Here is a 23,508-nt window from a genome sequence, read left to right on the forward strand (position 1 = left end):
GGAAGAACCTTGTCCTGAGATCCACCCTGAGCCTGCCCTGTCCCAGCTCCATCCCTTCCCTGGCTCCTGTCCCTGCTCCCAGCGAGCAGAGGTCGGAGCTACCCCTTGGGAAGAGCTGCAGCCCCCAGTGAATCTCCCCTCAGTGTCCTCTGCTCCAGCTGCACCAGCCAAGAAACCTCTGCCAGACCTCACATGGCCCCTCCAGACCCTCTCCAGGACACAGGCAGAGCCAAGGCAGGGCCAGGCAGGAAGGCAGGAGAGTTCTGCAGAGGGACCTGGACAAGCTGGATCCATGGGCTGATTCCAATGGATGAGGTTCAACCAGGCCAAGGGCCGGGTCCTGCCCTTTGGCCACAACAACCCCCGGCAGCTCCAGGCTGGGCCAGAGGGGCTGGAGAGCAGCCAGGCAGGAAGGGAGCTGGGAGTGGGGATGGACAGGGAGCTGAACAGGAGCCAGAGTGTGCCCAGGTGGACAAGAGGGCCAATGGATCCTGGCCTGGCTCAGGAACAGGGTGGCCAACAGGTCCAAGGAAGTGATTCTGCCCCTGGACTCAGCACTGGTGAGGCCACCCCTGGAGTGCTGTGTCCAGTTCTGGGCCCTCAGCTCAGGAAGGACATGGAGGGGCTGGAGCAGGTCCAGAGGAGAGCAACGAGGCTGGGGAAGGGACTGGAGCACAAGTGCTGTGAGGAGAGGCTGAGGGAGCTGGGGGGGCTCAGCCTGGAGAAGAGGAGGCTCAGGGGAGACCTCCTCACTCTCTGCAACTCCCTGACAGGAGGGGGGAGCCAGGGGGGGGTTGGTCTCTTCTCCCAGGCAACCATCAGCAAGACAAGAGGGCTGGGTCTGCAGCTGTGCCAGGGGAGGGTTAGGTTGGAGATTAGAAAGAATTTCTTTGCAGAGAGGGTGCTCAGCCATTGGAATGGGCTGCCCAGGGAGGGGGTGGATTCTCCATCCCTGGAGGTGTTTAAGGACAGACTGGATGTGGCATCAGTGCCATGGGCTGGGAACCACGGTGGGATTGGATCAAGGGTTGGACTTGATGATCTCGGAGGTCTTTTCCAACCCAGTTGATTCCAGGATTCAGGCAGGGATCTCCTGGACCTTTCACCCCATCTCACTCATAACTGAACATCTCTATCCTAGACACGAACCCACCTTCCTGCCTGGCAGTGATGGGCACCCCTTTCCCAGGGATCTTAGCAGGGAATGGGCCCATGGAGAGGTTTAACTCCATCCTTCCCACCTTCCAGGAGGTTTTATTTGCTACCAGCTCCCAAAAGGGAGAAGCGATTTCGATTCTTCGCTCTCCACGTTGATAAGAGAATGACACCAAAAGGCCGAGAGAAGAAATGCAGGCAGGGAATGTGTCTGAGATCCTTCGGGAAGGCAGATTCCTGCTGGAGCACCGCTCCGGGGTGGCTCTGCTGCCTCGGTGTGCATCCCACATATTTATAGGGGGAAAATAGGGGTACATGGTTGTAGAAAGTGAGGATCAGAATAATTTGCAGGCTCCACAAACAACAACCTGAAAAAAAAAAAAGTAAATTAATCTAATTTCTCAAAACCTGCTCATCCCAGGAAATTGCTTAAGTTAAAAAACATGTTAAAGCAAACACCTAAATACTGTTTTTATTAGGGAGCACAATTTCTCCTCAAAACGAGGGGAGGGGAGGTTTGGGAAGGGAAGGTTTGGGAAGGTTTAGGAAGTCTCGGGAAGGGAAGGGAAGGGAAGGGAAGGGAAGGGAAGGGAAGGGAAGGGAAGGGAAGGGAAGGGATCAGTCAACAAATGTGATGTAGGTTGATATTCTGCAATCCCAAATAACAAGGGAAAAAAGGGAGGGGAATTAACCCCAGTTTAATGCCTGGCAAGGCCAGGCAGCTTTAAATGCAAAAGGGACCCAGAGTTCAGGTCTTTGCAGGATTCACTGTCCCTTGATACCTCCAGGAGGTTAAACCACGGGAGCTCAGGTCCAAAAGCCAGAGTAAAAACAGGGAAATTCAGAAGTTTGGGGAAAATGTTCTGACGATTGAATGTCATTTTTGGTGGGTTGGGGACATCAAGGTGAAGGTGTCACATGTGCACCCAAATGTAGGTGTGGGGTTCGGTTTGTTCCCAGATTTTCCCACATTGGCTGGTTCCATAGGGGACTGCTCCTCACAGGCAGTTGAATCCCGAGGATGCAGAGCATGGACATTCCACCATCTGGTGGGAATTGTGGCAGCTCCAGAGGGCACAGCTGATGAGGTTTGAAGTGGAGATCCTTGGATTTGGGGTGAGGAGCTGCAGGCAGCACTTTGCTGCCTTTGGGGGAAAAATAAATGCCAAGTGGCCAGAACAAAGGAGAGGATGTTTTTTCCTTGCAGGGCCGTTTTTGCTGAGGATAAAAACGTGGGCTAATTCCCAACAGGAATTCAATAACTGCTCTGAAATGACACAAACTGGGTTGCTCATGTTAAAAATGTTGGGTTTGAGGTCTGTGATATTTTAATTAATGTTTTTTCGAGGAGGAGGAGCAAGATGGACACCTTTGACTCTTTGCAGGAGAGGGTGCTGTTCCTTGTAGGGCCATTTTTGCTGAGGATAAAAACATGGGCTAATTCCCAACAGGAACTTCAGGAATTCGATAACTGCTCTGAAATGGCACAAACTGGGTTTGTGTTCTTAAAAATGTCTGGTTTTGAGGTCTAGGATATTTTAATTAATGCTTTTTCAAGGAGGAGGAGCAGAGTAAGAAGGACAACTTTGACTCTTTGCAGTTATATGGGAAGCCCCTGACCTTGTCCAGCTCTGGATTTGCTCTATTCCTGGTTTTTGGATGTGGAAAAGTGTGTGGGGATCATTCATGGAAACCTTCCTGCCCTTTTCCCACCACTTAAAAACGAGCTAAAAGTCTCTCTCATCATCAAGGCATGTCCTTAATGGAAATCTGTGACACCAGCAGAGCAGTGGGAACACTCAAAGTGCTGGAAATGGCCAAGAAAATCAGGAAAAAAAGGAAAAAACTCAGCCAGAACAACCCCAAAATGTCCCATATGACAGGGAATCATAAATTTAATTCAATCCTAAAGTGCAACCAGCACTTGAGACACGGGCTGAGTTCCCCCTGCACGACAATAAATCAGGATCACTCTCTGGAGGTGCTTTGTTATAAAGCAGTCCTGTTTTTTTTTTTCCTGGAATTAATGCCTTCAAAAATCCCTGCTAAAGATTAACTGGCTGCCTTTAATTTCATTAAGGGGAAGCAAAAAAATTGGGTAATTTGAGGTGAGTGTTTCCTCAAATTTGGAATTTTTTTAAATATTTTTCATGGATTGTCATTCGATTTTCATTCTTTTTGGGTTCCTCTCAATTTTTGCTGATTTTCAGACTTTTTGTTTTCATTTTCTTGTCCCTTTTGACAATTTTCAGCGATTTTTCATTATTTTCATGTAAATTTTATTGAAAATTGATTATTTTTTAATTTTAGGGCTATTTCTACTATTTCATCTCTTCTGGAGTTTTTTTGCTATTTTTAAAAATTTTCATCAATTTCCTATAAGTTTTGTGGCCTTTTGATTCTTTGTCTTACTTTTTATATTTTCTTGTCATTTTTGTTCACCTTTTTTTTAATCCTTTTTGGCAATTTTACCCATTCTCCCTAATTTGGGGTGTTTTTTTTAGTCCTTTTTAATATTTCTAAAATCTATAAATTTTTATATATTATATATATTGTAATTTTATATATTTTATAATTTATATATATTATAATTTATATATATTTTATAATTTATATATAAATATATGTCTTTTTATATATTTTTATATATTTATATTATATTTATATATAACACAAATATTTATATTTTTATATAAATATAATATACAAATATCTATAAATATATATAAATATGTAAATATATTTAAATGTATTTATATATATTTATATATATTTATATATAATTTATATATATATTATAATTTTATATATTTTTAACCAATTCTGCCCATTTTCCTTGCATTCACCCCATTTATTTTTACTCATTTTTCACTGTACAGATGACAAATTCCAAATGGACCTTTATTTGAAGTGATCCTCCTGGGATCCACTGTTATCTGGGATCTCAATCCTCTGACAAGGATTTCTCCCACTATTCCCAGGATATGAAGGATTCAGCTGCACAAACTTCCTAAGGAAAATTGGGACAGAGTTCACATCTCTGATGCACGGAAAGAGCTGAAAAATGTGTTTAAAAGTAAAAAAAAAAAAAGGATTTTACCATATTTAAATTTCTAATTCATTCCCAAAGCTTTCTCCAGGTATGTGAGAAATGATTGTGCACTCAGCCCTCCTGAAATAATTAAAAGGTCGTCAATTTGCTGTCATATGCTTTAATTACTTTCTAAAAATCTATTGAACCAGCTATCAGAGGCAGATTATATTGCTGAGATGGGTTATTATTTTAACAACAAACCAATGCCTGGGCAGTGGGAGGAATGCAGGAAAATGGGATCTGAGCACAGCTGAGATGAATCCAAATCTTCTGTACTGCAGCATTATCCAATTTTCTGAGCAAAAAAGAAGAACAAAAGGAATTATACCTGGAAAACCGTTGTTTACACATATTCCACCTCTGGATGTCTGGCAGTGTCAGTGCAGGCAGAGCAATGCCGTCAATTAATCACGAGTTCTTTCCTAATTAATGAACTCTGAAAGCTAAAATAATTTTTTGGAGACAGAAAAAGGCATGGAGGGGGAGGAACCTGTAAAATACATGGGCTTGGAGCCAATGAATTGTTATTTATCAACCTCAAATCCCTGTGTTCCGTGAGCAGACATCAATTTATACCAACAATGGATCTTGCACAGCGAGACTCAACATTATTTTGGGTTGAAATTTGGGTTCAGGCTGAAATAGGGGAAATTTAGGTTGGATATGGGGAAGAAATTTCTCCCTGTGAGGGTGGTGAGGTTGCCCAAGGAATTTGTGGCTACACAATTTCTGAGCAACATAATTCCCCAAATGTTGAATCCATACTCAAGCCAGGTGATATCCAGCTGATTTACTTTCCAGAATAATCAAAGTGTGTCCAGCTGAAATCTAAGCAGGAAGCTCAAATAAGAAATTTATTTTATTTTATTTTACTTTATTTTGTTTATTTTATTTCATTTTCTTTATTTTATTTGACTTTATTTTATTTTATTTATTTTATTTTATTTATTTTATTTACTTTATTTATTTTATCTTATTTTATTTTATTTATTTTATCTTATTTTATTTTATTTTATTTATTTTATTTATTTTATTTACTTTATTTATTTTATTTTATTTTATTTTATTTTATTTTATTTATTTTATTTTATTTTATTTTATTTATTTTATTTATTTTATTTACTTTATTTATTTTATTTTATTTTATTTTATTTATTTTATTTAATTTTATTTTATTTATTTTATTTACTTTATTTATTTTATCTTATTTTATTTTATTTATTTTATTTATTTTATTTACTTTATTTATTTTATTTTATTTATTTTATTTAATTTTATTTTATTTATTTTATTTACTTTATTTATTTTATTTTATTTACTTTATTTATTTTATTTTATTTATTTTATTTTATTTACTTTATTTTATTGTATTGTATTTATTTAATTCTATTTATTTCATTCATTTTATTTTATCCCATCCAAAGTAAAAGTCTTCATCCTCCTGTGAAAACACAATGACATGGAAACGTTCCCTCCACTGGAACAAGGATAGGGAAGAAAGATGAATTCAGCAAAAAAGAACAGAATACAAGAGATTTGAACTCCATCTCCAGGACCTGTCTCTTTGAGGTGCCTGTTGAAAGGGCAATTTTCCCTTTGCTCCTCACCAGGACAAAGGAAGGTGGAGAAACAACGGGAAAAGAGGAATTCCAGGCTTGAAACTCTACCCCTCAACTCGGCTGCACTCTGAGACTCGAGGCTGCCTCGACAATTCTGCAGGATTAAAGAGAGATAATAAAAGGGTAATTCTGGAAGAAAGGAATCAGCGAAGGGTCTGGAACACCCTGGGGAATTTTGGTGACCTTCCCGGGAGGAATTTCCAGCATCCTTCAGAAAATGTTCCATCCAAACCATCCCTGGTCAGGTGTAAGACACCTAAAATCTGAATTTGCCAACAAAAGACTGGTGTCAGCGAGTCCCAAGGCTGCTGGAAGTGGGCCTGACCTCCATGTCCCAGGGAGGTGTCCTCAGGTCTCCTGAGGTGTCCTGAGGTCTCCTGAGGTGTCCTGGGGTCTCCTGAGGTCTCCTGGCATCTCCTGAGGTGTCCTCTTGGTCACTTCCAAGAGCTCGTGTTCCCACTGCCCTGGCAGAGCTGCCAGGAGAATCCCTCCTACATCAGGATTTGTTCTCCCTCCTCGTTCCAAGGAGGGGACACACCGTGGCATCCAACTTCAGACCTCCTGGAGGGGTGGGGGTTGAGGGTGGAAAGTTCAGCCAAAGTTCTGCCAACCAGCTTGTCCCACTTCCAAACAGAGCAAAGAGGGACCAGCTGGTCTGGTGCTGCCTTTCCCGTGCTCCTGGACCAAGGAGGAGGTGTCATCCCAGCAACATCCACCAGCGTTTGCCAAGCAAGTCCACTGGCTGTGCCACCTGTGTGGGAGTCATGGAACCATGGAATGGGTTGGGTTGGAAGGGACCTTAAAGCTCATTCAGTTCATCGAGGTCAGGGACACCTTCCACTAGCCCAGGTTGCTCCGAGCCCTGTCCAACTTGACCTTGAGCACTTCCAGGGATGAGGAATCCAAGGGAAAAGCTGGTGGTTGGAAAAGCTGTGGAAAGTCTGTTCTTCATCTTGATGAGTTGTCACAGACCCACGGTGATGGCAGAGAGGTGAGAGGTGCAATTCCATGCTTGGACAGGGGATGCTGGAGGGTGGTGAGAGCCACCAGAGGGGTTGTGGATTCCTCATCCCTGGAAGTGCTCAATGCCAAGTTGGACAGGGCTCGGAGCAGCCTGGGCTAGTGGAAGGTGTCCCTGACCTGGGTGAGTTGGATGAGCTTTAAGGTCCCTCCCAACCCAACCCATTCCATGGTTCCATGACTTGCACACACAGGTGGCACAGCCAGTGGACTTGCACCTCCTAAAACAGCCCTCCCAAGGAAGGTGACACTCCAAACCTTCAAGACAAGTGGAAGGATTGACACATAGTCGAACAATTCCTTGGAAGATGAGCCCTGTTGAGCAGGCTCAGGGAGCAGAGACAGCAGAAATAGGAAAACAGGCATTTAGGATGCAGAAAATGTCATTTCATAGCAGAAGAAGTTTAATTTCAGCAGTGAAAGAAAGTTAATCTCAGTGAGGAGATGAGTGTGTGGGGCACCGACTGTCCTGTGGCAAAACAATTCCATGAAGTTTGTGCACTTGAGGACACAAAACTCATCTCCAGGACGTACTCACAATTTGAATGGGTCTAAAAACAGACAACTGGAGAAGAATCCCTTTCTCCTTCCCAGGTGAACCTCAGAACACACTCTGGAAAGCACGTTTTGTGGGTCAGTCACAGAATTCCAGAATGCTTTGGGTTAGGAGGGATTTTAAAGATCATTCATTTCCAACCCCCTGCCATGGGCAGGGACACCTTCCACCAGCCCAGGTTGCTCCAAGCCCCATCCAACCTGGCCTTGGACACTTCCAGGGATCCAGGGGTAGCCACAGCTTCTCTGGGCAACCCTTGCCTGTGCCAAATGGCACTAAAACATCTGGGCATTATTTGGGCATAATGTTCTCCGTGCAAGCCCAGAAAGCTGTTTCTAAACTGTTTTCCTTTCTTCTTGTCCTGCCATTCCTCTGTCTTACCTACACCCCTGAAACTTCAGCTTCCCTCCCTTTAAATAAAACCCCTGAGAATTAGACCCTTTCCTCCTCTCACCTTGTTACTTTGTGCTCAGAGCTCCTCGTAGAGCCTTTTTTTCCCCTTCTGGGATACTCCTGGTAACCGCCACGAACTTCTCCCGACAACAATGTGCCGAATTCAAGGCACATTTTGGTGGGAAAAGCAGCACAGCAAAACCCAGGACGCTGTTCCTGCATCCAACTAAGCTCAGGGAAGACAAGTGAGAGCCCTGAGCAGGCAAATCTCCTGCTGGCTGGGAGGGCTGTGGTCGGGAAGCGTTTCCATCCATTAAGTTTTGCAATCAGCCCCACGCAAAAACACCCCCCAAGCTTGTGGTCAGTGGTTGTGTGCAGACTCTGTCATTCGGCTGAGCTGACCACACATTCCCATTGATCAATCCCAAATTGGATTATTGTTGGGTTTAAAAGCGCCTCAACAGCAGAAAGTGGCGGGGGAGGCCGGCGGAGCAGAGATGGATCGGGGAATAACCAGGCCAAGTGACAGGATTTCAGACTGAATTGATCACTGTCAGCGAGTTAGTGGTCAGCTGTCTGACCTTCGGGGCCCAAAGCAAACATCAGAATAATGTTTAGACAAACACATTTGATTTTTGAGGTAATGGGTATGTCAACCAAATGACAAACCTTGGAAAGGTCAAAGGGAAAAGCCATTTTTCAGGCTTTTCTCGGGCATTAATCGTTCGCTCGGGGAGCGGACGGGGAGAACTTCACTCCCTGTGAATGGGGCACCACGGGCAGCAGTGCCACCACACCCAGCCTGGCACAGGCACTTGCCACTCCCAGCTGCATTTTGGTGCCTGAACAGCCTCCAGCCCCACCTCACCTCTGCTTCTTGCTGGAATGGATTTTCCGGAGGAGCTGTGGCTTGGGTGAAAACTGTTTGACAGAGCAGCTTTAAAAACTGGGCTCTGGAATGTTTTCCAACCTGAAGAGCAAAGGAGAGATGTTGCAAAGCACCAGGGAAGTCACAAGAAGCCCAGTTAAATATTTGAGGAATATAAACTTCCCTGGGAAGGAGCTGTTCAGTTCCATAGTGACATTTACTGGGGGGGAAAACTTCTTGCTGTGGATATTCACAACTTGTTGCTCTGATCCCCTTGTTCTTCCCTGGGAGAGGGTGGGGAGGGGCTGGGATAGAATTCCCAGAGAAGCTGTGGTTGTCCCTGGATCCCTGGAAGTGTCCAAGGCCATGTTGGACAGGGCTTGGAGCAGCCTGGGCTAGTGGAAGGTGCCCCTGCCCATGGCAGGGGGCTGGAAATGAAGGATCTTTAAGATCCCTCCCAACCCAAACCATTCTGGGATTCTAAATATCCCAATATGATCTTTCCAAAATTGCCCCATTATTTTAATTTTTTAACTAGATCTAATGAGTGGGCAACTTCCAAAAAAAGTGAATGCAGACCCTCCATACTCCTTGTGCATCCTAAATGCTGTAAATAGATAAGAAATATTAAAATCCCTGTGATAATGGCAGAAATTTAATGCAGGGAGACACCCTAAAGGTCAAAATATGAGTGTGAGACTCCCCTTAATTTTGCAACAGCCACAAGGTCTGTGACAGCAGCACATCAGGCCTTGGAGTTTCTTCATGATTTGTGGCAGGATCCATAAAATCTCCTGATTCACTGGGATGCCTGTAGTGTGGTGATATTGGAATTTAAGGGATTTGGGGTTTCCCATCAGCTTATAGTGGGAATTATTGTCCTTGTGCTGCACAAACATTCCCCAAAGTTAAATATTGAGGTGTAAAGAAGGAGAGTGTGAAACCTGGCCTTGCCAAAGTGAGGCACAGGAGATTGGGAATATCAGGGAACGATTTTCCTTTGGGGAATGAGGGCTGGCACAGGAGGCAGAGGGAAGCTGGGGAGACTCCATTCTTGGGGATGCTCAAAATCCATCTGGGAATCTGAGTCTTGAGCAGCAGGGTTGGACCAGGTGACCTCCAGAGGTCCCTTCCAACAACATCAGCCTTTCATTCCATACCTGGAATTTCTGTGAACTCCACTAAAGGACTGGAAATGCCCCCTAAACCTTCTACCAATCCAATGACAGGGTTTTAACAAGGATCAAAACCTGGCCTCTGCAGAAGGATTGTCATGGAAACACGGGGTTGTCATGGAAACAACTGACTCCACCCTGGCCAACAGAGCCATTCCCATCACCAGGCAAATCTCACCATCATCACCCCAAACCCCTCTGGATCTGGAATCCCCAGCAACAATCTGCTGGTATTTGAGCTCCAACTGGCACTGGGATTTTCCAGGCCAGGATTTGACTGATCCTTGTCCCTCCCAGCAGCCTTTGGAAAGGTCCTTGCAGATACATCGATTATCCCCACTTGTGTGGAACTGCTGCTGTGTAGCAGAGCACGGTGTAAAATGAGGAAAAATATTGATTTGGAGAAAGTTAATATTATTAAAAGGCAGTTGTATTAATCTCCTCCTTGAATTTTAGCTGGGGGTTTTCCCTCCTTGGAAAATCAATGAAACTAATAGTCTTGTTAGAGCAGCACCACTTGTTAGACTATTTTTTCACTGCAACCCTTTTAAGTTCTGTTAAAGAGCAGAAGAGCTGAGAGGCTGTAAACTTATTGACTGGGACTTGGAGGGCTTGGGTGGCTGAAGGCTTTATGTTCATCATCTTTTTGTCACTTTATGTGGCAGAGAAAAATGTCAGTGAAACAGGAATTGAACTGGTTTCTGTTTGCACCACCAAAAAAATAACACGTGGTATTCGAGGCAAAATCTCATCATCCCAATTTGCTTCAGTGATGGTAAATCAGATTTGGGGAAGAACCTGAGCACCCCTCAAAAATATTCAAACTTACACAAATAAACTTCTGGGATAACACTGGAATAACTGACAAGCAGATGTTTAATGTTTCTCTTTATAAATTCAGTTTTCTGCCTTGACAATGGCTGAGATTTTAGCCCCATAATTCTTGTTGGGCATAAAGGAACAACTCATTTCACCTTCTCACCACCAAATCCCTGACAGGATCCAAGGCAAAACTGGCAAGGCCAAAGCCAGGCACGGTGTCAGCTGGAAATCAAAATCCCAATAAGCCAAAAAAACCCCCCAGTTTCCTCAGGAGAAGCTCATCATGACAAAACCATCTTTGTTTTTATATTTTGAGGGGGTTTTCCCTCAGACCTGATGAAAAAATACACCATGAACAGCTGTGAAACCCCCCAAAATAAACCAAAATTGTGGGAGCTGCCACATCTTCAGCTTCACACCCTCTGTTTTAAAGGAGCCTCTTGGAAAAATCTTCTGGCTTTTCTTCCACCAGGAGGGTTGTTTTGAGGATGAATTCTTCTTTTACTTCATTTTTTTTATGGATCTCAGTATTTTTTTTCAGGTGGTTTTACCTCATGACGGGGGAAAAAAAGGGATATGACAACACCCAGATCCCCACATGAGCCAAGATTCCCACCCTGGGCCAGCAAAATTCCAGTTGCTAAAATGTGATAAATCCCTCCAGGTTGTTATTTTTATTTTTTTATATATATTTTTTTAACCGATTTCTACATTTCCCTGTAAAATATTTGAGGAAACTGAAGAATTTTGCACAACCTTTGGCCACCTTTTTTTTGTTTCCTCTGCCTGGTCCCTCTAAATCTGTCAGTGTGATTATCTGCCATCAGCTCCACGTTATCAACAGGAGATAAATGTGACAAAAGGAGCACCACAAGGACATGATTTGGAGCCAGATGAGGCCTGACAGCAGCTTGTCTGACCTGCTCTTGAAAATCAAAGGTGGCATTGGCATAAACAACGAGTTCTGGGTTAGGAACTGGCTGGAGGGTCCCAGAGATAGGTGGGAATGGAGCTGGAGCTGCTTCCAGTCGGGATCTGGTCACCAGTGGTGTCCCCAGGGATCAGGGCTGGGCCCAGTCCTGTTTAATGTCTTTATGATGATCAGGATGAGGGGATCGAGTGAACCATCAGCACATTTGCAGATGACATCAAGCTGGGGGAAGTGTTGTTGTGCTGGAAGGCAGGAGGGCTCTGCAGAGGGACCTGGACAGGTTGGAGGGTTGGGCTGATTCCAAGGGGATGAGGTTCAACAAGGCCAAGGGCCGGGTCCTGCACTTTGGCCACAACAACCCCCGGCAGCCCCACGGGCTGGGCCAGAGGGGCTGGAGAGCAGCCAGGCAGGAAGGGAGCTGGGAGTGGGGATGGACAGGGAGCTGAACAGGAGCCAGAGTGTGCCCAGGGGGACAAGAGGACCAATGGATCCTGGCCTGGCTCAGGAACAGTGTGGCCAACAGGGCCAGGGAAGTGATTCTGCCCCTGGACTCAGCACTGGTGAGGCCACCCCTGGAGTGCTGTGTCCAGTTCTGGGCCCTCAGCTCAGGAAGGACATGGAGGGGCTGGAGCAGGTCCAGAGGAGAGCAACGAGGCTGGGGAAGGGACTGGAGCACAAGTGCTGTGAGGAGAGGCTGAGGGAGCTGGGGGGGCTCAGCCTGGAGAAGAGGAGGCTCAGGGGAGACCTCCTCACTCTCTGCAACTCCCTGACAGGAGGGGGGAGCCGGGGGGGGTTGGTCTCTTTTCCCAGGCAACCATCAGCAAGACAAGAGGGCTGGGTCTGCAGCTGTGCCAGGGGAGGGTTAGGTTGGATATTAGGAAGAATTTCTTTGCAGAGAGGGTGCTCAGCCATTGGAATGGGCTGCCCAGGGAAGGGGTGGATTCTCCATCCCTGGAGGTGTTTAAGGACAGACTGGATGTGGCATCAGTGCCATGGGCTGGGAACCACAGCGGGGTTGGATCAAGGGTTGGACTTGATGATCTCAGAGATCTTCTCCAGCCTGGTTGATTCCATGATTCTGTGATTCTCAGCCAAGGAAATGGTCTCCCCATGTGTGTGTGGATTCACAGGCACCACAAACACCCTCACACTGAAAACTGCTCAGTTATTGTTGTAAAAGAAGAAGGTAATAAACGACTCCTGATCTGAATCATCAATAATTCATTGAAGAAAATTATCTTTAAAAAAACCTTCTTCTTCCTGCAGTGCAAATGAAAGCGTTTCAAGATGCAGTAATTGCCCACAAATTAACTGAGAGCAGGGATGAGGAGGGAAATATCCCCCTGTTCTTGTATCCTGCTGGTCTTTTACAGCCACCTCAGAAGAACATCTTGCAGTGATCTCAGCATAGAAACTCCTGGCCACCAAAGCTGGTCCCACCAATGATATCCTGCAGCCAAACTGCTTTTCCTGAGGATCTGTTGGCACAAGAGGTGGGGTAACCAGGGCCAGTGAGTGACAAACTGGGAGAGGAGTGAAGTGTGTGGTCTGGGAGAGCTGGGAATGTTCAGCCTGGAGAAGAGAAGGCTCTGGGGAGACCTTGGAGTCCCTTCCAGCGACTAGAGGGGCTCCAAGAGAGCTGGAGAGGGACTTGGGATGAAGGCCTGGAGTGACAGGACAAGGGGGAATGGCTTCAGACTGATAGAGGGCAAGGTTAGGTGGGATATTGGGAAGGAATTGTTGGCTGGGAGGGTGGGGAGGCCCTGGCCCAGGTTACCCAGAGAAGCTGTGGCTGTCCCATCCCACCCCTGGAGGAATTCAAAGCCAGCTTGGATGGAACCCTGAAGAACCTGCTCCAGTGGAAGGTGTCCCTGCCCATAGCAAGGGGCTTGGAACTGGATGATCCAACCCAAACCATTGTGGGATTGTCTGAACAGGGAACAATTTCCATGTCCAACCCCCATCCCATGGAGGACACCAAGGATTAAACTCCACATCCCAACACGGATCCTTTTGGCCCCCGATCTGAGGGAAAAGAGGTTCCATCAACTCACAGACCAGATGATTCCTTCTCCCACCACCCTGTCCCACCCTGAGTTGCTCCACAAAGCCCCAAACCCCCAGAGACGTGCAGGGATCTCCCAGCCATGGTTTTCCACCACCTCAGCCTGTCCCAGTCCTGAAAAACTCCCAACCAGCTGAGCTGGGAGGGCTTCTCTTCTTTAAATAAGTACTTTGAAAACAAAACAAAAAAAGGTATGATTTGTGGCCTGACTGTGGGGATCTTTATTACTCTCCTCTGCCTGGGTCTAATAAACCCCACTACAACCCCCCCACACCCTCTCCCCGTCTTCCCCCAGCCCCAAGTAATTAATTCCTGATGTCCAGTGATCATCAAGAGACAAGGTGGCCTTTGAAAAGAAAGATTTAGCAATATTAATAACTCTCAGTTGCCCAATCTCACCCAGGCCACAGCTAGAGCTGCCTGGAATATTCTCAGTAAAACGTCATTTTGCTGAAATCTGTGTTGTTCATATCAAAACTGGGATATTCACTGGACATGGATTGGTTTGGTTTGGAAAAAAAGGCTTCTGAAGTCCTGGGTTCCTGACTAGTACCAAAACCTGGAGCTTTTCGAGCTGGAAGTAGTGATTTTTGGACAAAATTCCAAGTCAGAAAAACGCTCTAAAAATTTTGTTCTCATTCCAGTGCTGAACGAAATAATTTCTGGAAGCTTAAAAGTTTCATGAGGCCGAATTTTTTTTCTCTTAGCAGCTCCAGCAAAACTTCTCTTGGTGGGAGCTGATTGTGAATGAAATGTCTTTGCTTCATGGTGTTGATGCTCCTCTGCCTGTGTGAATGTGTCCATTAATTCAATTTATAGTGCTTATGATGTCGGGGTTTGGGCAGTTGGTTTCTGTAGGTGTTTATTGTGGCCTTGCTGTGGATCAGCTGTGAAGGACAGGACAGAAGGGCCCTCCAAGGAGTGGTTTTGGAGGGATAGGGCCCATTTCTCCTCAGGAGCTGGTGCAGTGCTGTGGGTTTGGTTGAGGGTGAGGATGTTGTTGATAACACGCAGAGGTTTCGGGTTTTCCTGAATTTACCACAAGTCAAGGACTTTTCAGGGTCTCCTGCTCTGCCAGTGAGGAGGGGAACAAAAAGTGGGAGGGAGCACAGAGGGGATGAGTGACCTAAACTGGCCGAAGGGATGTTCATGGAATCCCAAAATCAGCAAGGCTGGGAGAGACCTCCAGGATCATCCAGTCCCACCCTCACCCAGCACCACAATCACCCCTAATCCATGGCCCCAAGGGCCACATCCAGACACCTCTGGAACATTCCCAGACACAGGGACTCCACCATCTCCCTGGGACACTTATTCCAAGGTCTGACCACTCCTGCAGGGAAAAATTGTTTCTAATCTCCAACCTGAACCTGCCCTGGCGCAGTTTGAGGCCATTCCCTCTCCTCCTTTCCCTTGGACATGGCAGCAGAGCCCGACCCCCCTCCCTGCCCCCTCCTGTCAGGGAGTTGGGGAGAGCAATGAGGTCCCCCCTGAGCCTCCTCTTCTCCAGATAAACCCCCCCAGCTCCCTCAGCTGCTCCTCACAGGACATGTTCTCCAGACCCTTTCCCAGCTCTGTTCCCCTTCTCAGGATACACTTTTTCCATGCCCTTTATATAAGGAGTTATCCATATATGTATTAATAAGCTTTTTATAGAGAATCATAGAATCAAGGAATGGTTTCAATTAGAAGGGACCTTAAAGCCCATCCAGTGCCACCCCTTGCCATGGGCAGGGACACCTTCCACCAGTCCAGGTTGCTCCAAACTCTGTCCAACCTGGCCTTGGACACTTCCAGGGATCCAGGGGCAGCCACAGTTTCTTTGGGAATTTAAGGCTTTTTCCCTGCCACTACTCCCTCCTTTCTGCTCCCCATTCCTGTACACATCATTAATTCTTGGGTCTCCCAATAGGCCACATGAATTTTTTGATGCCTGTGGCATGAGCACTGTCTGAGTTAGGAGAGGGTTTTATGGCTTTTCTCAAAATACTGTGATAGTTGAAAAGATAAATAAGAAATTGGGCAGACTGTGCCTTTATCTTCTGGTGTTTTACCATGAGATAGTATGGAATGACATAGATTTTGTAATAATGTATAATCAGAGTTGTTTCTCCCTTATGAACCTCTGATCAAGTTATTTTCTGATTCTGTGAAGGTCATGATGTTCTCATATTTCACTGAGAACCCTCAATGCAAATCATCCAGTAGCTCCAAAGCAGAAGGTTGGCTGTTATCCAGCCAAGGAAGAGCTATTTGGGTGCAGATGAGCTGTAATTGGGGAGAGGAAGGGATCATTTAATACAACATTGCTGAGTCTGTTTGTCTTCCTCAGCACAGAAGATTTCCTCAAAAATCAGGTGTTTCCAAAAGGAACTATAAACTTAAAAACCTCATGCTCAGAAAATTTCATCTACAGGTCCCAAGACACTTCAAAAAGCTTATTCCTTCCATTTAAAAGTCATGAAAATTAACAATAAATACGTTCAGTGTCTTTTCCACTGCAAGAGCTCCATATCCAGACATGACCTGAACAGGCTAAGAGAGGGTTGGACTGATGGATTCTCCCCAAGACATTTCCTCTGGGGAGAGAATTCCGGGAAAAACCATTTCCCTGATCACTAATGACTGGCTTGCAAAGGACTGACATGTCTAACTCACAGCTTGGGTGATTTCTGCAAACAGATGGGTTAAAATTTTGGGAAGTCCTTTGCACGCTGTGCTGTAAGACAGAGAAGACACCGTGATCCAAACTCTCCAGGGGGGTTGTGATCCCTACAAAGCAAACAGCCTGTAGGTCTCATCTTTATTAGCCCAGGTTTAATGGTAATCTGGTTTTGCCTTATTGTCCCTCGAGACAAAACTGTTGGGAACAAATCCTTTAAAGCTTTATTGGTTTTGTGCTTCCATTGTTCCCTTGTCACGGCTCTGCCAGGCAAAACTTCCCTTTGACAGTGGTTGCTTCTCCCTAAAAGCTTCTGATTCTATGATTCTGGACCAGCAGGCTCCATCCCAGCCTTTCTCTCCTGTAATTGCCTGGGGCCAATTCCCTCTAAAAGAATTAAAAATGCAAATCTAATCTCATAATTGCGTAATATGATAAACTTGGCAGCTGGATCGATACCATCCCTCAGTGTCAATAATGCAGCTCCCAGGCACGTTTGTCAGCCCTGACCAATCCCACTTTATCACTGGGGTTTGTGCTCCTTCCCCATCCATGAGATGTGACAGTTTATTAGTGGCTTCCTATCAATCAGCTCTAATTTTTGCCTCCTGGAAACTCCTCCTGTCGTCCTTGCTCTCGGAGCCTCGGAGCCTTGGGCTCCTCCAGGCTGCCCTGTCGCAGTCTGAGGGGCTGGGACTGACAATAACACACTTGGGGCTCTTCATTTTCTGGCCACAAATGGGATTAGGAGCAAAGGATGTGCATGGGAACCATTGTGGAAAGGGAAACCCAGGGATCAATGAGAGAATTCCCACCGGAGCTTGTGCTGTTGGGTGTCTCTCTAAATTAAGGAAGACTCACGGTGAGATCAATTTTCTCCCCCTGCTGAGTGTACAAACCCCACTCCAGACAGTGCTTTGTTAATAATGTCTCCAAAGTAGGGTTTGGAATCTGTCAAAGGGGCTCCTGCTCCAAAAGAGAGGCGACTCAGAAGACGCAGTAATTAAATTAACACAGACATTGCTCCTTCCTGCCCCTGGAAGCAAAAGGACAACTGGCATTGTTCTGAAGTCAACACCCAGCCTGGAGAAACCTGCCTCTGTCTGCTTGGACTTGCTTCAAAATGCTGCATCCTTTGAAAAAAGTAGGTTTTAAAGAGGTTCCTTTAAAATATTGCATCCTCCTCTGCTTGGATTTGCTCTGAGGGTGACACCTCAGTGTCCCTCCCACTCTGCTGACCTCTGGAGAATTGTCCTTGATCTGCCCTGGGAAGTAAAACAGAGTCTGCTGGATTTTAGCCTGGATAATAATGGTAGAATTATTGCCAGTCCTGGAAAAAAAAATAGGGAAAAACAAAGAGAAAGCTGCCAAAAATCCAAGTTTGGTTAAATTTTGTGAAGGGGAGGAGAACAACAAAACCTGCTTCAGTTAATGAAAGGAATAAAAGAAGAGTGAAGAGCAGTGGGAAGAGAAGCAAAGTTGAGGATGGATGAAGGGTTTAATGTAATGAAGATTAACTAAAAGAAAATTAAAATCATCATTTGCCTTGTGATTATTAAGGGTCCTTGAATATGGAAAACTGAGAAAGGAAGGATAGTGAGAAGGAATGCACAGGAAAAGGAATGAGGTGAAAACAAGATACAAAGGCCTTCACATCCTCCATGGAGACTCTGCGATGTCCATCCCAGAATTCCAGAGGAAGAGGGGGGAATAATTCCACAGAGCTGGACATGGTTAGGAAGGGGGTTTAATAAACCTGTCAAATCAGTGATTGGAGCAAATCTTCAGAGAATCCCAAATAACTCACTTAAGGTATTCCTCCCCTTCTAACTCAGGTAACTCTGAGCTCATTAGTCTGACTTGATTAGTGTGTAGAGCTTTTAGACAAATTTTGAAGGAAAGAAGAATTAAAATCTCGGAAGAAAACAGCAAAAAATTCTTAAATGGACGTGGCATTTGCAAAGATAATCATCCCAGACTGATCTAATACCTCTCCCACGATGTGATGAGTGATTTATTCAGTTTTAAGTCTGCTGGATCTATTCATGTTTCAGTGAAACATTTGCTTTGGTGCCGTAGGAGAAGTTATTAGGTAATAGGAGAAGATAAAGATTGCAAGAGGAACATAAGAAAGTGGTTAAAGAGAGAGGAGAGAGGATAATGAACTTGGATGAAAGAAGAATGTTTGAATGGCTGGGAGGTTCCTAGGCCTGGAACAAGGGCATTGGGAGTTACTGTGTTAAGATGAAATTTAGGGAACCAAAAATGAAAGTTGGGAAGGAAAAACAGCAAGAAATTCCGAAAGGAATTAACAGCTTATCAATTAGAAAAGGCACAAGGTGAGAGATCTTGATATCTTGGCTATTTAACTGCAAATCCAGCTGGATGTGCCTCTGGAAAGGCAGGTGGGATCCAGGGATGTGTGAGGGGAAACACACCCAGGAAAGAACTGAAACATTTGTGGCAGAATTTGGGACTTCCGCTGAGTTATAATTTCCAAAGTCTTTCACCTTCTGACTCTGCCTTCAAGATTTTGGATGCTCCAAAGTGATTAAGGGAAGAGGAGGTAGTTTGAAGGACTCCTGCCCTGTCCACACAGACCATTGATGTTTTCTTCATGGCACACCCACATCAGGGCACGGTTTTGTAACCACTGCCTCGCCCAACTTTATTGTGCCAACCAAAGCAAATCCAGGCAGAATTCAGCCCCTGTGACACTCCCCTGGCCCTCACCAGGCAGTTGCCACCACCAGCACTGGGTGGACCCACCACAGGGCCCAGGCACCACCATTTTTGTGCTCTTTTTGGTGTTGTTTTTGTTGATCCAAGTCCCAAAAAGTAGTGAGAGAGGTCCTTCCATAGCACGGCACCGAGATATTTTTGGATACTGGGGGAAGGGATGTGAGGAGATGATGAGGGGAAGGGATGTTGGGAGTGGGTTTGGGACCACACCAGTGCAGAAGAGGCACATCCTCAATTTTCCTAGGAGGTAGGAAACCTGCTGGTATAGATAATTGTATTCCAGAGGCCAGGAATCACCCATCAAAACTTCATTTTACCACTCCATCATCTCTACATCATGAACTGTGCTCTGGAGTCTCCATCTTTAGACTAAAGGATAAACATAAAAGGCTGATTTTATTTTTATTTTCCAGGCAGAAACATAATTGCAACAAGGCCAAAAATCACCGAGACCATCCCATCTTTTCTACGGGGATACCAATAGATCGTGTCATTAATGCACCCACATTAAAAAGGCCTTTTCCCAGTGGGAATTAATTTATTCCTGCTCTCTGTTCTCCATGGCCAGTTGGATGCAGATGAGTTTCCAGGTTGAACAGAGAAGGAAACTGGGAGAATGAAACACAGTAAATGAAAAAAAGAACCAAAATTCTTTACTTGTTTTTATCTCTTTGACTGAGTTGTGGGTCCATATTAACCCTGTGATGAGATTGCTGCAACAAACTCATCTGCTCTGGCCATCACAGCACAAGTATGGGCTGCAAGTGGCAGCAGTGTCTGGTTGTAAAGTCAAGTTTAGGTGAACCCTAAACACAAAAATTACCAGAAAGACGTGCAATGTAATTTCTCAAACTAGGAATAACTTGCAGTTAAGAAAACCTAAATTCTACTGCAGTGCAGAGGATAAATATCCAACATTCTCTCCCAAAAATAGCATTATTTGTGTTCTCCATTTAGGTTAAAGAAGCCCAGTTATTTATTGTTCAGCAGAAAAGTGGATATTCTGCAAACTGTTTCTTTTTAGCCTCTTTTTTTTTAATGTACAGAGAATTAAAACATCAAAACCAGAAAAAAAAATAAAAAATCAAACCCGAGGAACTGCAGTGGTACCAGAACACTTATTGAAGAAGCATAACCAAACAATAATTTCTTGCATTTTGTGGGTATAACCAGAGGTTGGCATTTGTTCCCTTTGAAAGAAAGAAGTGGATTAATCCTGGAGCTTGTCTTTGCTCTCTGGGGAGAACTCGGAGAGCTCAGGATCTGAAGGCGAGGCTGCCACAGATGCAACTTGTCACCTCTCTGAGGACTTCCAACGATCCAGATTATGGTGTTTAAAAGTATATTTAGGTACTGGAGCACCTGCTGTGACACAGTTCTTTGCTTTCTGGGCTCTACATCCCCTACAGTGATCTCCTCTTCCAGACAAAACACGGGAAAAAGAAAATCCCTCAATTCCGGGCTCGCTCGAACTCTGAGAAAATCTGCACCAGGAAACAAATCCTGTCCTCTCTTTTCAACTGCCAGAGGTCAAGAAAACATTGAGGAAGGTTTGGTTTGGGCTGGTGGAACAGTGCTTGGGATCAGCCCATCACACTGTTATTGTTCCTTCCAAACCAACTCAAACCCTACTGCTGTTGAAGTCCATCCTTTGGGGGGTACGTGTTGGAGGAAGGAGGTTTTTTGGAGGGAAGATCATCTCATCAAAGACCAAAGACTGTAAGAAAATGCCTGGAAAGAGGTATAGATTTGGGACCCTTGGATTTTCCAAGACATGGCAATGAGTCACGGTGAAGTTTTACATTGTGTGGGCCTGTGCTGGACAAAGAATCATGGAAGGGTTTGGGTTGGAAGGGATCTTAAAGATCATCTAGTGCAGAGTGTCTGTGTTCACTTTTTTTAGTCATTCACTCATTAGATCTAGTTGAAAAATTAAAATAATGGGGTAATTTTGGAGAGGTCATATTGGGATATTTAGAATCCCAGAATGGTTTGGGTTGGGAGGGATCTCAAAGATCCTTCATTTCCAGCCCCCTGCCATGGGCAGGGACACCTTCCACTAGCCCAGGTTGCTCCAACCTGGCCTTGGACACTTCCAGGGATCCAGGGGCAGCCACAGCTTCTCTGGGAATTCTATCCCAGCCCCTCCCCACCCTCAAGTTGTGAATATCCACAGCAAGAAGTTTTCCCCCCCAGTAAATGTCACTATGGAGCTGAACAGCTCCTTCCCAGGGAAGTCTACATTCCTCAAATATTTAACTGGGCTTCTTGTGACTTCCCTGGCACTTTGCAGGTTGGAAAACTGAAGAGCTGGGTTTTTAAAGTCGCTTTGTAAAGTAGTTTTCCCTTCTTTAAAGGACCAGAGGAGACTCTCGGAGCAGCTTTCGTGAGTTCATCCCAGAGCCTTCAGCCTCCTGGAGGGGAGCGTCGCCCACCCCTGACAGCATTGATTTTCAAATGTCTGATTGCCAGTGAAATATTAAACCCTATTGATTGGAAATTCAGGAGATACTCTGCATATTTTGGGGGCTGGACAGTTTCATTTATCAGCTCTTCCAATTGCAGAATAATTAGAGCTCCATCATGGTCCTGCTTTTCGAGACGGAGAAGTTCCCGTCACGGCATCTGCAATCATTGAAAGTGTTTCTCTGCATTATGTTTGCTAATTGGGCAATTTATCCTCCCCAGGAAGCTTTTTGCATTAATTTCCAAGGAAAGACACTGGGACAAAGACATCCATCTTTTCATCCACTGGAATTTCACGTTGTTCTGTCTTCTGAACCCCGTGGAAGAAGTAAGAGGAGAGCGATGGAGATTTCCACCATCAAACCAAAAAATCAAGGGAATTGTCACAAGGATTTAAAACAGAGCTGTGGGAAACACCTTTAAATTCAGGCAGAATTTATGTTTAGAGCTGGGGAGTGAAAACTGCCACAAAACTGCTCCAGGGAAAGAACGTGGTGATACAAAAACACTTGTTGTTGGGGACTGAAGGGAATCCTGACTGGGATGTCCTTTGGAAACTCAGAAATCCACAGGAACATTGGAAAAAAGAAGTGTGGCTAGTGGTTTTCATGCTAAGAAAGGCACTGAGGGACTAAACTTGATAAGTTTCTTACCAGATTAAATTAATAAAAGAGCCTATTCATTCCAAATGTAGACTTTGATTTTCTGGGGAGCCTAAAGCTGAGCAAACCCCTCTATTTAATTCCCTCTCCATGTTGAATCTCCACCTGGCACCCAAATGTCTGTTGCTTTGCTGATTTCTACCACTTTTTTAAAAAAAACAAAACAACATATTTCACTAGGAAAGCAACTGAATGAATTCAGCTCATTTGTATCTATTCACAGTCTTTTAATTTTCCCCTCATAGAAAAATCCTGCTATCACTTTTCACAAAAAAAACCCAAACTTCCTTTCCTTCTTCCTCTGTTTTACACCTTTCCCTGTGGTTTTACTGACAGGGTGCAACTTTTAATGCCATGGAGTTCTCGTTGCCTCTCCACAACTAAGGTGACAATTATATCCAATTTTCTTCCCTAACCTCAGATATTCCCAGAGCAGTGGCACCTAAAATCCAGCTGCTCTGTGTCAAACGTGCATTTTCAGTCTTAAGTGGCATCTACTAATTATTTCCATAACAAACTGCCTGAAAAGTGAGCGATTAAGAGCGTGACTATAAATTTTATCACACCAAAAAAAAATCCCTTTTTTTCCATTGACTAGCACAGACAGACAATCAGAAAGGTTTTAATTTGAAGATTAACCCTTTAAGAGATCTCAGGTGGAAGAAGAGAATTCTTTCACCAGGACAGCAAAGATTCCTCTCCCTGTGCTCTCAAAAAGCACTTAAAATGGGTTTCAGCCATTGACTGTGGTATTGAATTAAGATCAGTCAAAATCTGGGGAACATTTGTCTCAATTCCTGCCCGTTTCTATCTCATTAAACAGGCAAATGTAGAGGTGTCAGGTTCCTGACTCTGCCAGTGACAATGTCAGCACCACTTCAGGAATTCAAAGCCAACATTTCCACCCTGTGCAGATGTGATATATTCAGTTTGGACTTATAAAAAATTAACTTTGTGTTACCGTGAAAAAGGAGTTTCTTACTGGACAGCACGATAAAAAAAAAAAAACTCTTAATAAAGGAAATTGGGCAATACTTGCCTAAATTTGTGGCCTCAGACAGAGCCAGTTGGATTCTACTTGAATCCATAACTAAGGCGCCTCAGGACACAGCAGGATGTGGAGTCCCATTTGTGAAGGAATCTGGATTTATGGGGTTATAGGTGTCACTTTGGGAGTGAAGAGCAGCTGAGGAATACAGGGAGTGCTCCCTGTGCAGGGAATCTGGGATTGCACCCTCCACACTGGTGACACCACTTAGGGCAGTTGGGGGCTCCAGT

At 44.8% G+C, this 23,508-nt stretch overlaps 1 long non-coding RNA gene across 1 annotated transcript in view; it reads left to right on the forward strand.

The window, feature by feature from the left end:
• The window catches only part of LOC127472706 (uncharacterized), a 198,655-nt gene extending 185,980 nt beyond the window's left edge, over positions 1-12,675 (forward strand). Inside the window, exon 3 of the long non-coding RNA XR_007905115.1 lies at positions 12,500-12,675. This is a non-coding gene — a long non-coding RNA (uncharacterized LOC127472706). The remainder of the gene's footprint in view (positions 1-12,499) is intronic.
• Positions 12,676-23,508: the final 10,833 nt, after the last annotated feature.

The sequence above is a fragment of the Manacus candei genome, unplaced genomic scaffold (genome assembly GCF_025592945.1).
Source record: "Manacus candei isolate 608988 ecotype Guabito, Panama unplaced genomic scaffold, ASM2559294v1 h1tg000031l, whole genome shotgun sequence".
NCBI lineage: Eukaryota > Metazoa > Chordata > Aves > Passeriformes > Pipridae > Manacus > Manacus candei.